Raw genomic sequence first — 12,069 nt, forward strand, 5'->3', positions numbered from 1 at the left:
AAGCTGTCCACCAGCAGTGGCCATGGGATATTACATCTCAGGGAAGAGCGACGGCCTCCGTCCAAATGTTCCTGCCAACACGCCACGTCTCTGCACGGAATAGATTAGAACAGGGAGGAAGTTGGAGCAGCGGTCACTGCCTTACGGTAGGGGACCCCTTTCTCCAACTTCCGGCTCTGGTGAAAAGTAGAGGCCATCCGCCCCCGGAGTCCTGCCCTCTCGATTTCGCAGCCGCTGTTTTTAGCCCGCGCGGGAGCCTGTCCTCTCAGAAACCTGGGGCCAGTGCCGCGATTCCCGCTCTCCCGGGCGGGGCGGAGGCAGGTGCGGAGCATATGGAGTCTGGCGGGTGGGCGTGGCGGAGAGCACACCTCTCTGCTCCCATCCCGCCAGCTCTCCGGTCCGTTCCGATCGCCCACGGACCGATGGTCGAGCGGAAGATGGCTGCCCGGAGCGCCACGGACAGTCACGTGCTACGGCGATGCCGCCGAACGCCCCCTCCCCCGCTCGCCGAGTCCCGGACCCAGCGGGACGCGCAGCCCCGGGTTGCCTCTCCGCCACCGGGGTACAGAACGGTACGGACACAAAGGGAGGGCCCCGAAGCGGAAAGCCAGTTCTCCCCACCTAACCCGGGCGCTGGGGTCGCGCTCAGGGAGCCGAGAAAAACCTTCCTTCAGGCGACCTGCACCAGGTCGGGCCACTGGGCATGCGCAGTGCTCCGGCCCGGGCACGCCCGCTCTCCAGGTTTTTCCCGCAACTCCGCGGGGCCGGTAGGAGGTGGGGCCGGCAGGCGGTGGGGCCGGGAAGGGTCGGGGTGGGGCGGCCCTGTAGCGGCCTGAGCCTCTCCCTATCAGACTGGAGCTATTCGGGCCTTACTCGCCCTGACTCATTGTTTCTGGAGTGAGAGTCTGTGAATAGAGATTTGAAAATGGGCTGTAGAGTCTGCGGTCCGCCCTGTCTACATTTTTTTTATTAAAAAATTTTTTTAGTTTAAAAAAATGATCAATTTCGAGTTAATTCCAAGTGCTGCACTCCTAGGCTCGGTGGGGAAGAGACTCGGGTAGCTCGCAAACTCGTGCCCGCGAGCCGGGTCTCCAGAAGGCCGAGTTTGCGTTCTCTGTTCTGACCAGCTCTAGCTCTTCAACTCTCCGGCTCTGCCCCAAATGGTATACTGCCCCCGACCGTAAAACTCGGCTCCCGTCCTGCCTGACTAAACGGCCCCCTAAAAATGTGCAAGCTGGGCCTTTCTCGTCGTTGGAGAACACGTCCGCCTCCCGAGCTTCCAATTACTTGAAAGTAAAATAACAGGGGGCCAAGCCTCGCCAGCCCCTAGGTGCGCAGTCTGGCTTGGGTCCCGCTGGGTCCTGGGATGAGCTCCCCGCAGACCCCGCCCTCCTTCCCCGCCCTCCTGGCCGCAGCGAACACCCGGAGGAGCGGATTCGCGTCGCGCGGGTAGCTGGGCCGGCTCGTGCAGCGGACTGGGCATGCTCCGCAGCCCGGTAGGCTAGCTGTGGCAAGTCGGAAGCGTTCGCATCAGCTAGGCAGCGGCCGGAGCGGCGGCGGCGGCGGCGGCGGCGGCGGGGCCAGGACGGGAGCGGAAAGGGCCGGCCAGGGAAGGCTGCTCTCCCCTTGCGACTGGCGAGCCAGCCTGACAGCGCGATCTGGGTGCGGAGCCCCAACTCTGCCCTGCCCCGGATTTCATTCCGCGGCGGGGGGCTCGGCGAGCGGAATTCCGGCGGCTGCCGCGACTCCGGTGCAAGTGAGTCGTGGGGCGGCGGGAGAGAGCCGGTCGCCGGGGGCCGATCGGACACCCCCCTCCCGGGCTTGGCCTGACGCTGGGAAAGGTGTGCGGGCAGCCCCGGGGCGAGGGGGCGTGAGCGCAGCCAGCGCCTTGCCTCGCGCGTACCTGGCGGGCACTCCCCCCGCGCCACCGCGCCAGGGGAGGGGTGGGCGCGGGGGAGGGGTCCCGCGGCCGGGCTCGGGGCTGCGAGAGGGCGGGCAGCCCGCGGGGCTCCCGGACCAAGTTGAGGCAGGGAGAAAGGCGGAGGCGTCAGTGGGCACCTTTTCAGAGGTCTTGCGTGCGGGCTGGAAGGCTGCCTACTGTCGGTTTGGGGCGAGCAGACGGTGGCGGGGCCGAAGAACCTCGAGGCGAGGAGCCTTCGGGCAGTGGCGCGGCGGGGGTCCGGAGACCCGCAGGGTCCGACCCCAAATCACGGCCCTACCCCCACCGCCCGGGTGGCGGCGTGACAGTTGGTACCTCTGGGTCCGATCGCAGCCGGCCAGGCGCCCTGGGTTTCGGGTACCCTCCCCGCCCCGCCTCGATGTCCCCGGACAACATAACAGGTGGGAGCCCTTTCCCTGCGGGGCGAGCCCCCCTCCGCAGGCCGCTGAACAGCCTCCAGGTTGGGGGTGGCTCCGACACCCCGCGGGGCTGCCCCCGCCCCCCCCCCCCCCCCGGGTGAGCGTGTATACAGGTAAGGCCTGGAGGAGTCATCAGTGCAGCCTGGAGCTGGACATTCTCTCCAGGACGCGACCCTTCACGTGAGTGAGGGGTCTCCGCGGTTCCGAGGCGACGTGTCAAGGGCAGAGCAGCGACAGCAGCGGCTGTTTCTCCCACCTTCTTAACCCAGACTCGGGCTTTCTGCTTCTTCTGGTGGACCGGGTAGGGTGTCCTGGTCTAGCTAACGGATTCAGACTGGCGCGTTCTGGTTAAAGCTTGTTTCCCTCTTGGGAGTCTCAAGTAAAAATCCGGATGAGGGTTGCCAGGGCCGGAGGGAGTGAAGAGAACCCATGTAGGTTCTTCTCAGATGTTTCTTTTCACCTTCAGACAGTACCGACTTCAGCAGTACACACTTACGAAACCAAGAGTGAAGGCTGCTTTCTGAAAGGGAAGTTTATTTTCTATGATATGGGGCCTGCTTACTATTCTAGCTCCCTTGACATTTACCTTGCTGGACCTTTAGAGCTGTTTGGACAGGTTATTTTGCTTGCGGACTTGGGGGTGTTTGGGGTTGGCTGCCTGGGTGTGGAAGTGGCAAGTACCCGTCATGGTGTGCTGTGAACTCCCCACGCTTCCTGGCACTGGGGGTTGAACATTCGGGGGGGGGGGACCGAGTGGGCAGAAAGAGAGGAGTGGGACTGGTGACGTAGCGACGCGATGCGAGTTGCCTAGGGCTGCCCAGGCATAACGAGGTTGGTTGGCTGTTTTGGCTTGTGCGGAAGGGGAGAGGGCTAGGCTTTTCATTGGTTCGGGGAGGAAGGTGTTCACGGGAGAAGCCTGGCGGGGGATGGGTCCCCGTCTGGTCAGTGCTCCAAGGGAAGCCCAGGGATGTTTGGTGATTCAGCAGGTGGCAGACTTCCAGCCCTGAAGCCGTACCTTGGCCAAGCAAGCCAGCAAGCCAGCGAGCAAGCGGCAGCAGCTTCAGGGGAATCTCCAGGAGACTCTCCTGCCGAGAGCAGCTCACTTTCCTTATCTTGCTTTCTGTTTATGGCAGTAGGCCCTGGTTTTTTGGGTTCCTTCCCTGTCTCTCTTAAACTATCTAGCATGTTTTTGAATCTCTCCAGTTCTGTGACCCGTTGGATAGCAGGAAGTGGCAGCTGCCACCATGCACAGTTTAAGTAATTAGTTAATGTGCAGAAAATGATAGCAATATGCAAAGCAGAGAAAGTCTTTTCCTTCTATTTCTGCTTCAGAGGTTAGAAATTTACATTTCTAGTAAAATAGTAAGACGTATTTCTGCAGCTTTTCATTGCTGGTAGTGAGCTATTTCAAACATCAGAAAGCATTAAAAATTAATTCAAGGGATGGATAAATGACATTAAAGGAACACAGTTATTAAAGCAATGTCTTATTCATTGGAGGATCTCTAGCATCTTGAGCAGTGCCTAACTTGTAGATACTCATTCAGCTGAAATTTTCGTATTAGAAACTTGTCGGTAAGTTTCGACGTTTAAAGAACTTTGTATGTTTTCATACGTCAAAATTGCCTATGTTGACCTTAGACATTGAATTTTAGTTTGAAGCCTCAACCCTTTTACTTTTTTCCTGGTAAGTCCCTTAATTTTCAAATTGTGACAGATCCTGCATGTCAACTGAAAAAACATAAGCTTGTTTTGCTAACATATCTCATGAAAACCTAGAAGACTCCTACATATAATCATTATACATTTTTTAAATTAAAAAGTGCTCCGGCTGCATATCAAATACGCTTTTTTTTTTTTTTTTTTTTTTACAAAACTTCATTTTATACAAAACATTTCAGGAAAACTGTAGAATTCCTAAGCCTTTATCTTCCAATGACAAGTGCTGCCGTAGAAGAGACAAAACAGTGTTTTGGGAATAAAAATTCTGGCTTGTTTGCACAGGGGGATAACCTGGCCCGTCTTTGAGGGAGGCCTGAGTGTTTGTCCAGCTCAGTCTGCATTTGACCTTCGCTATTCTGTGCCTTCCTCCAGTTGTTAAGCTCTTTCTTCTTCCACTAAAGACATACTTTCCTGGCATGGGCTTGCTTACTTAAAGCTGCTGCCAGAAGCTTGCTTTCTTAAAGCTGCTGCATTTTCTCACATAAATTCTACTAGTGCTGACCTTTCTTTTTTCATCGTCCCATACACTTTTCCACCACTTCATATGATAAACTGTTCGATGGTCCTAAAAAGCTGTGGCCAGCGTGACCTTGTGGGGGGCATGACAGATTGTAGTTGGCTCTCTCTTTGCCTTTTTTGGATGGTAGCTGTAACCACAGCAGTCTCTTCTGGAAGAACTGGTAAGGCATACCTGGTCTTAAAGATTTTGGACTTTTCTGTTAAGGCTCTTGGTCAGGAACATAAATGGTCATTTATCGTCTCCTACCACATCCCAAGAATTTTGGCTGTAAGGTGTGTCACTTTAATAAGCTAGCTACCCAGTCACCAGAGGAGCATATTTAGATGTGGCAGTTAGGAAGCAGCGTTGGATGTCGGGGAGGAGAGGGTGAAGAAAAGGGAAGAGAAGCGTGGGTGGGGCCAGGAAGGTGGCTTGGTTTTGTGACTGTGACTTCTGGTTTCAGTAAAACAGAATCGAATGGCTGATCAACAGGTGTGGCTTGGTCTGTGCTGGAGTGCTCTGCTCCCCTCCCTAGTCCTCTTTCCCTCCACAGATAAACACACCACACACACATAGCCACACACAAATCCGCAGACCCACATGTGCACACACACTCTGACAAGAGACACAGACACAGACGTAGACACATACACCCTTTGCCAAAAGCTAAGCATCCCAGCTTCTTTTTAAATACTAATATGTCACACAGGGAAAGTCCAGGGCTCAGTCGCAGGTTGAATTCTGGGGGCCTGAGATCACCCCAAGCTTGTATTTCAGGAAGATTCCCCTTCCCTCTCTCGTGGCAAGGTGATCTGCCCTCTTAGCCTGCAAAGCTTCTGGGGGCTTTCACTGAAGCAACCATTGTGTGTAAATATAGGTGAGGTAGTTTTCACCTTTGAGACTTCCTGGTGCTGAGGGTTGAGTTAACATGCTTCAATTTTTGGCATAAGATCTCCCTGTGCAAAGCCCCTTTCTTGTTTTGTTTTTTCCTTCTTTCTCACTCTCATTCCCCTCTCCGTCAGAGGAGCTTCCTCTCTTGTGTTGGATGTTCTTGGGTATGTCTCTATCCTTGTTAAAAATGTGATGTTCTTGTGTGCATGTTTTCAGTTCAGGTAAGTAGTGCTGTGCTGCTGTGTTTTCATTCGGTTGCTTTTCCATTCAATATTAAAACTTTTTGTTAGGGAAATTTTCAGACATTCATAAAAGTCAAAAGAATTTCATTCAACATTTTATTTGAGAGATCTATGTTAGTATAGGTTTATCCAGTGCATTGCTATGACTGCTGCTTTTTACGGCTGGCCTGCTACGTACCCACTAGTTTTACTTACCCATTTTTCTAATGATGCACACTTAGGTCACCTCCACTCCTGCTACCATGAGCAAAGCTGTGATGAAGGAATATCCTGCAGCATCTCTTAATGATGCCTGTGAGAATCTCTCTAGGGTAGTGGTTCTTACAGTGGTCCATACCGAGCAGCATCAGCCTCACCTGGGAACTGTTAGACTTGTAGGTGCTCGGGACCTAACCTAGACCTCCTGAATCAGGAACCCTGGGGCAGACCCCATCAATTTGTGTTTTAGGAAATCCAGCCTGGAGACTCTGGGGCATAGGAAAGTTTAAGGAGCACTGCTCTAAGGGTATCTACCCAAGAGTGGGAGGGCTGGGTAAAAGAGAACAAACACACCTGTTCTTATTAAATACTGCCAAATTAGTCTCCAGTGTTGCTGGACTGGTTGACACTCTCACAGCAGTGCATGACGGGCTCCTAATTCACCACATCCTCCTTAGTGGTTGATATTAACCGTCTTTCTAATTTTACCAGTATTTGATGGCTTCTTATTGTTTTAATGTGAACTTATGTAATTTCTTAATGAATTTGAGCATCTTTTAATATATTTGTTAGCTATTACCATTTCTTTGACTGGCTTTATTCTGTTTTTCTAATGTATTGCTTTGCATATGTCTTAAATATCCTAGATATTAATCTCATTCTGCTATCAACTTTATCAGTGGTAACTTTCAGAAATTTAAAATTTTGATATAGCCCAGTACCATTAATTTTTGCCTTTTGTACATTAGGAATCTTAAGATGTTCTTCCTTACCCCAAGATTACAAATATATTCTATATTTTCTTCTGTCAACTTCCTGCTTTTACCTTTCACAGTGAGGGCTGTAATCTGTTTGAGGTTCGTCTTAATACATGGTGTACGGAAGGAATCCGGTGTTATTTTTTCCTTTCCATTTTGTGAGCCAGTTTTCCCAAAATCATTAACCAGTGTATTTTTTTTCTAGTATTTTAGGGATGAATGTGGAGCCACCTCTATCATACATCAGGTTCCCACATGCACATGAGTCTATTTTTTTCTGCTTTATTGAGTTATAATTTATGTATGGTAAACTTCACCTGTACATTTAAAATGTACAATCTAATGAATTTTGACAGATGTGCATACTTGTGAAACCACACAGTCAAGATCCAGAGCATTTCCCTCACCCTAAAACTTCCCCTTTGTCTTCCATCCCTCCCTTTGTCCCCAGGCCCAGGCAACCACTGGTCTGCTTTCTGCTACAAATTGGTTAGTTTGCATTTTCAGATTTTGAGATTCCTCACAGGGTTTAAGTTCTCTATTCTGTCCCAGTCATCTGTCTATTTCTGTGCCAAATTATTTTTATTATTATAGCTCTGCAGTGTGTCTTATATGGCAGGGTGAGCCCCTTCTTTGCTCTTCTTTTTCAGAACTTAGTTATTTGTGGATCTTTTTTCTTCCATATACATTTTGGAATGCTTGTCAAATTCTCAACAAAGTCTTGGAAATGTGATTGGCACTGCATTGAATGTATAGTCTAACATGGGGGAGAATTGACACTTCTTCCTTCTTAATGTTGTAATTCTATCCATGAACATGGTTGCCCCATCTTTTTTTAATGACATATAATAGAGTTTAAAATTTTCTCTGTCACAACATTTTTTACAAAAGTAATGTGTTGTTTCGAGGAGAATTTGAGCTTGGGCTTTTTAGTCTGAACCTTAGAGGAAGGCAGAGTGTAGGGGCTTGGGGGACAGATGTTTCAATCTCTGTTCTCCATTCACTGACCTTGAGTGACACTGGGCAAGTTCTCATCTTTGGTGGCCCCAGGTTCCTCCTTCCTCAAGCTAGATCCCAGCAGCCTCCTCTACAAGGCTGCTGAGCTGCTGAGGCCTTTAAATGAGATAATGTAGGAGAGGCAGGAGTACAAATCTTGAAACGTTTGCTGCTCAGTAAATGTTGGTGTAACAACACCTCCCCTAATGCTGTCTTTCAATAGCAAAAACTTCATACTTTTATTCTACTTCTTAGGGACTGATAAACAAAGAAGTGTCAGAAAAGCAAAGTGAATAAGCCAACCAATTAACTGTGTAACACTCTCCAATTCTATACATGTAAGTCCATGCTTCTACCTAATTTTGTGGGGTTTCACAGAAAGTATGGATACTTCCAAAGAATGTTACAGTCCAGTAAGGAAGAAAAGACTAATATATAAGAAACAGAGAACTCTATGTGACAGATGGCTTATAATTAAGGTTAAGTGTTGTGGTACCAGGGGAGTTATGAGTAGGGAGAAATGCTGTTCTGTGAGAGTTTGTTTTTCTTTTAATTGAAGTATAGTTAATCTATCATGTTGTGTTAGCTTCAAGTGTACAGCACAGTGATTCAGTTATACATACATATGTATATATATATTTTTTCAGATTGTTTTCCATTATGTTATTACAATATACTGAATATAGCTCCCTGTGTTATACAGAAGATCCTTGTTGTTTACCTACTTTATATATAGTAGTGTTTATATGTTAATCCCAAACTCCTAATTTATCTCCCCCTCTCCCGCCCCCCACTGCTATCCCCTCTAGTAACCGTAAGTTTGTTTTCTATGTCTGTGAGTCTATTTCTGTTTTGTAAATAAGTTCATTTGTATCATTTTTTAAGATTCCACTTATAAATGATGTTATATGATAATTGTCTTTGTCTGACTTACTTAACTTAGTATGATAATCTCTAGGTGCATCCATGTTGCTACAAATGGCATTTCATTTTTTTATGGCTAATATTTCATTGTATATATATATATATATATATATACACACACACACACATCCCATCTTCTTTACCCATTCATCTGTCAATGGACATTTAGGCTGCTTCCATGTCTTAGCTATTGTGAATAGTGCTGCAGTGAACATTGGGGTGCATGTATCTTTTCGAATTAGAGTTTTCTCCGGATATGCCCAGGAGTGGGGTTGCTGGACCATATGGTAACTCTATATTTAGTTTTTTTTTTTTTTAATAAATTTATTTATTTTTGGCTGTGTTGGGTCTTTGTTGCTACGTGCCAGCTTTCTCTAGCTGCTCTGAGCGGGGGCTACTCTTCGTTGCGGTATGCTGGCTTCTCATTGCAGTGGCTTCTCTTGTCATGGAGCACGGGCTCTAGGCACATGGGCTTTGGTAGTTGCAGCACGCAGGCTCAGTAGTTGTGGCTCACAGACTCTAGAGCACAGGCTCAGCAGTTGTGGCGCACAGGCTTAGTTGCTCCGCAGCATGTGGGATCTTCCCAGACCAGGGCTCGAACCCGTGTCCCCTGCATTGGCAGGTGGATTCTTAACCACTGCGCCACCAGGGAAGCCCTATACTTAGTTTTTTAAGGAACCTCCATACTGTTCTCCATAGTGGCTGTACCAATTTATATTCCCACCAACAGTGTAGGAGGGTTCACTTTTCTCCCCACCCACTCCAGCATTTATTATTTGTGGACTTTTTAACGATGACTGTTCTGACTGGTGTGAGGTCATACCTCATTGTAGTTTTGATTTGCATTTCTCTAATAATTAGTGATATTGGGCATCTTTTCATGTGCTTGTATGTCTTCTTTGGAGAAATGTCTCTTTAGGTCTTCTGCCCATTTTTTGATAGGGTTGTTTTTTGATATTAAGCTGTATGAGCTGTTTGTATATTTTGGAAATTAATCCCTTGTTGGTAGCGTCCTTTGCAGATATTTTTCTCCTAGTCCATAAGTGGTCTTTTCATTTTGTTTATGGTTTCCTTTGCTGTGCAAAAGCTTTTAAGTTTAATTAGGCCCCATTTGTTTATTTTTGTTTTATTTCCATTATTCTAGGAGACAGATCCAAAAATATATTGCTGTGATATATGTCAAAGAGTGTTTTGCCTATGTTCTCCTCTAGGGGTTTTATAGCCTCTGGTCTCACATTTAGGTCTTAAATCCATTTTGAGTTTATTTTTGTATGTGGTGTTAGACTATGTTCTAATTTCATTCTGTCACATGTAGCTGTCCAGTCTGTGAGACTTTGACTTGACTTGAGTAGAATTAGATTAGGGGGGAGTGAAGGGGCCTGAGAAACCAAGTATAATTAGCATTTCTGTCCAGGGCTTTGGGAGCCTAGTATTGAACTCCATGACAGTGGATTGTGTGCCTAAATTTAAGTGTCTTAAAAACCATTGCTTTGGAAACAGTGACAACAAGTGGCTAGCAGATACCTAGGTAACTAATAGCTCTCTGTCATATAATATAGAGGTTAAGAGCACTGTTCCTGAGTTCAGGTCTTGGCCTTGCCATTTAGGAGCTGTAGGACCTTAGAGAAGTTATGTAAACCTTATGTGCCTCAGTTTCCCTAATCCTCATTGGTGGGTCTCATAACAGCAGGTACCTCAGAGGTTGAGGACTGTAAGTTAACCTTTGTCACGTGCTTAGTTCATGGCACAAGGTAATCACAATATAAATGTTAGCTGTTCTTATGACTACTTTTGTTAATATTCATTGCGTTCCTCCCGTTATCTCCCATGAGGTATTTGAGGCCTTATGCCCCAGAGTTATTGGATGTCCAGAAAGACTGTCGGAGGCACAGTACTGGAGAGAGAATTCTTCTTCTTCAGGTTGCCGGGCATGTGGTGGGCGCTCAGTTGTAGACTGAGCAAGTAAATGCTTGACAGACAGTGAAGCCAGGTGCTGTCTCTTGGTCCTGAACGTCCTCAGTCAGGTGGCTAGTGTTGACCTTAAAAATTATGGTTATTTTACTGGCAAAAGTCGGTTTATTTGGGAATAGCAGAGAATTACAATTCAGGACAAGTAAGCCATGGCAAAAATCATAGGCAAGCCCAGCAAACAAAGGAGAGTAATGTTATTTTATAGAGAAAAAGGAGGAAGTTGGAAAGGGTTGTTTTGAAGGAAAGTCCATTGGAAAAAGGTGAGGGTTGAGGGTGATGACGGTTTCTCATTGGCTGAGTTGCTGGGGTAGTCGATTTCTTGTGGAAGATGCAGTGTACATCTTTTCCTGTTGGGGCCTGTAATTGGTGATTCTTTCCCATTGATGATTCTTCTGTTAGGGTGTGTAATTGACAATTCTTCCTGAAATTAATATCCAGTGGTACTGCATGAGTGCTCCCCCTTCAGGCCTTCTGACTCCATTTTAGTGAGGTTTCCCTTTATTAATTTTCACATCAGCATGCAGGAAGCAGGTTTTGTTTTGCTGTATTCCTAGTTCTGATTAGACCTTTTGGCAAAGGTGTAGTAATCATAGGGATTCATACTTGTTGAGGATGAACCACATGCCAGACACTGTCTAAGGCCTTTTCCCTTTTGGCCTTTTCCCTTTCGGACAGTCCTGTAAGAGGCATGTTATTATTATCCCTTTTTAGAGATGAGGAGAGTGGGGCACGAGTAATTTGCCCAACAAAGTAGGAGGGCCCTGAAAGAGTTTAGTGTTTGGGGCCTTTGCCAGTTGACAGAAATTACCAGAGTAAGTGCTCTTGGTGGGGCGCCATTGTAATTACCTAGAATTGTGAAGCACACCTTAGCCCAGCAGGGCATTCCCATGACCTTGGAGGTTTCTCAGCCTACGTTGATAGTTCTCAAATTTCAACAGATATTAGAATCACCTGGAGTCTTGTTAAAACACCCTGTGCTGGGCCCATCCCCACCAGAGTTTTTGAGGCAAGTAGCTTGGGGTGGGACCTAGTAGTTTACAAGTCCCAGGACAAGATGATGCTGATTCTGCTGGCCTGGGACCCCTCTTTGCGAACCACTTCCATAAGCAATACTCACGTCAGTGAAGAGCCAGCGGCTCCTACTTCAGTTACAGTCAGGTGAGATGATTTCAGATTGAGAAATTTTAAATACTGTCCACCTCATGGAATAAAAACTGAACTCACACGGTCCTGTTTATCTACGCCAGCAGAGGGATGTCTGAGTCAGGGCAGCGCAGAAATTGCTTTCTGTCCTTGCCAGTGTTTGTGACATGGGTTAGATGGATGATAACCCGGGGTGGAGAGAAAATTTGGAAATGCAAGTCAAGATTTATTAGAAACATGAACGGCCATCAAATGCATCCCGCCTTAGGAAGATGACCTGATTTTGTTTTTGTTTATAAATTTATTTATTTATGGCTGCGTTGGGTCTCTGTTCCTGCGCGCGGGCTTTCTCTAATTGCGTTGAGCG

At 47.5% G+C, this 12,069-nt stretch overlaps 1 protein-coding gene across 13 annotated transcripts in view; it reads left to right on the forward strand.

The window, feature by feature from the left end:
* Positions 1–499: 499 nt before the first annotated feature.
* SGMS1 (sphingomyelin synthase 1) overlaps positions 500–12,069 on the forward strand; it is a 296,929-nt gene continuing 285,359 nt past the window's right edge. For 9 of the 13 annotated variants that reach the window (XM_061175010.1, XM_061175556.1, XM_061175631.1 and 6 more), the window contains exon 1: positions 1,492–1,756. The gene's annotated coding sequence lies outside the window, so the exon portion shown is untranslated. The other 4 variants (XM_061176499.1, XM_061176426.1, XM_061175403.1 and 1 more) reach the window with 3 other exon arrangements.

The sequence above is a fragment of the Eubalaena glacialis genome, chromosome 1 (assembly GCF_028564815.1).
Source record: "Eubalaena glacialis isolate mEubGla1 chromosome 1, mEubGla1.1.hap2.+ XY, whole genome shotgun sequence".
In the NCBI taxonomy this organism is placed as follows: domain Eukaryota; kingdom Metazoa; phylum Chordata; class Mammalia; order Artiodactyla; family Balaenidae; genus Eubalaena; species Eubalaena glacialis.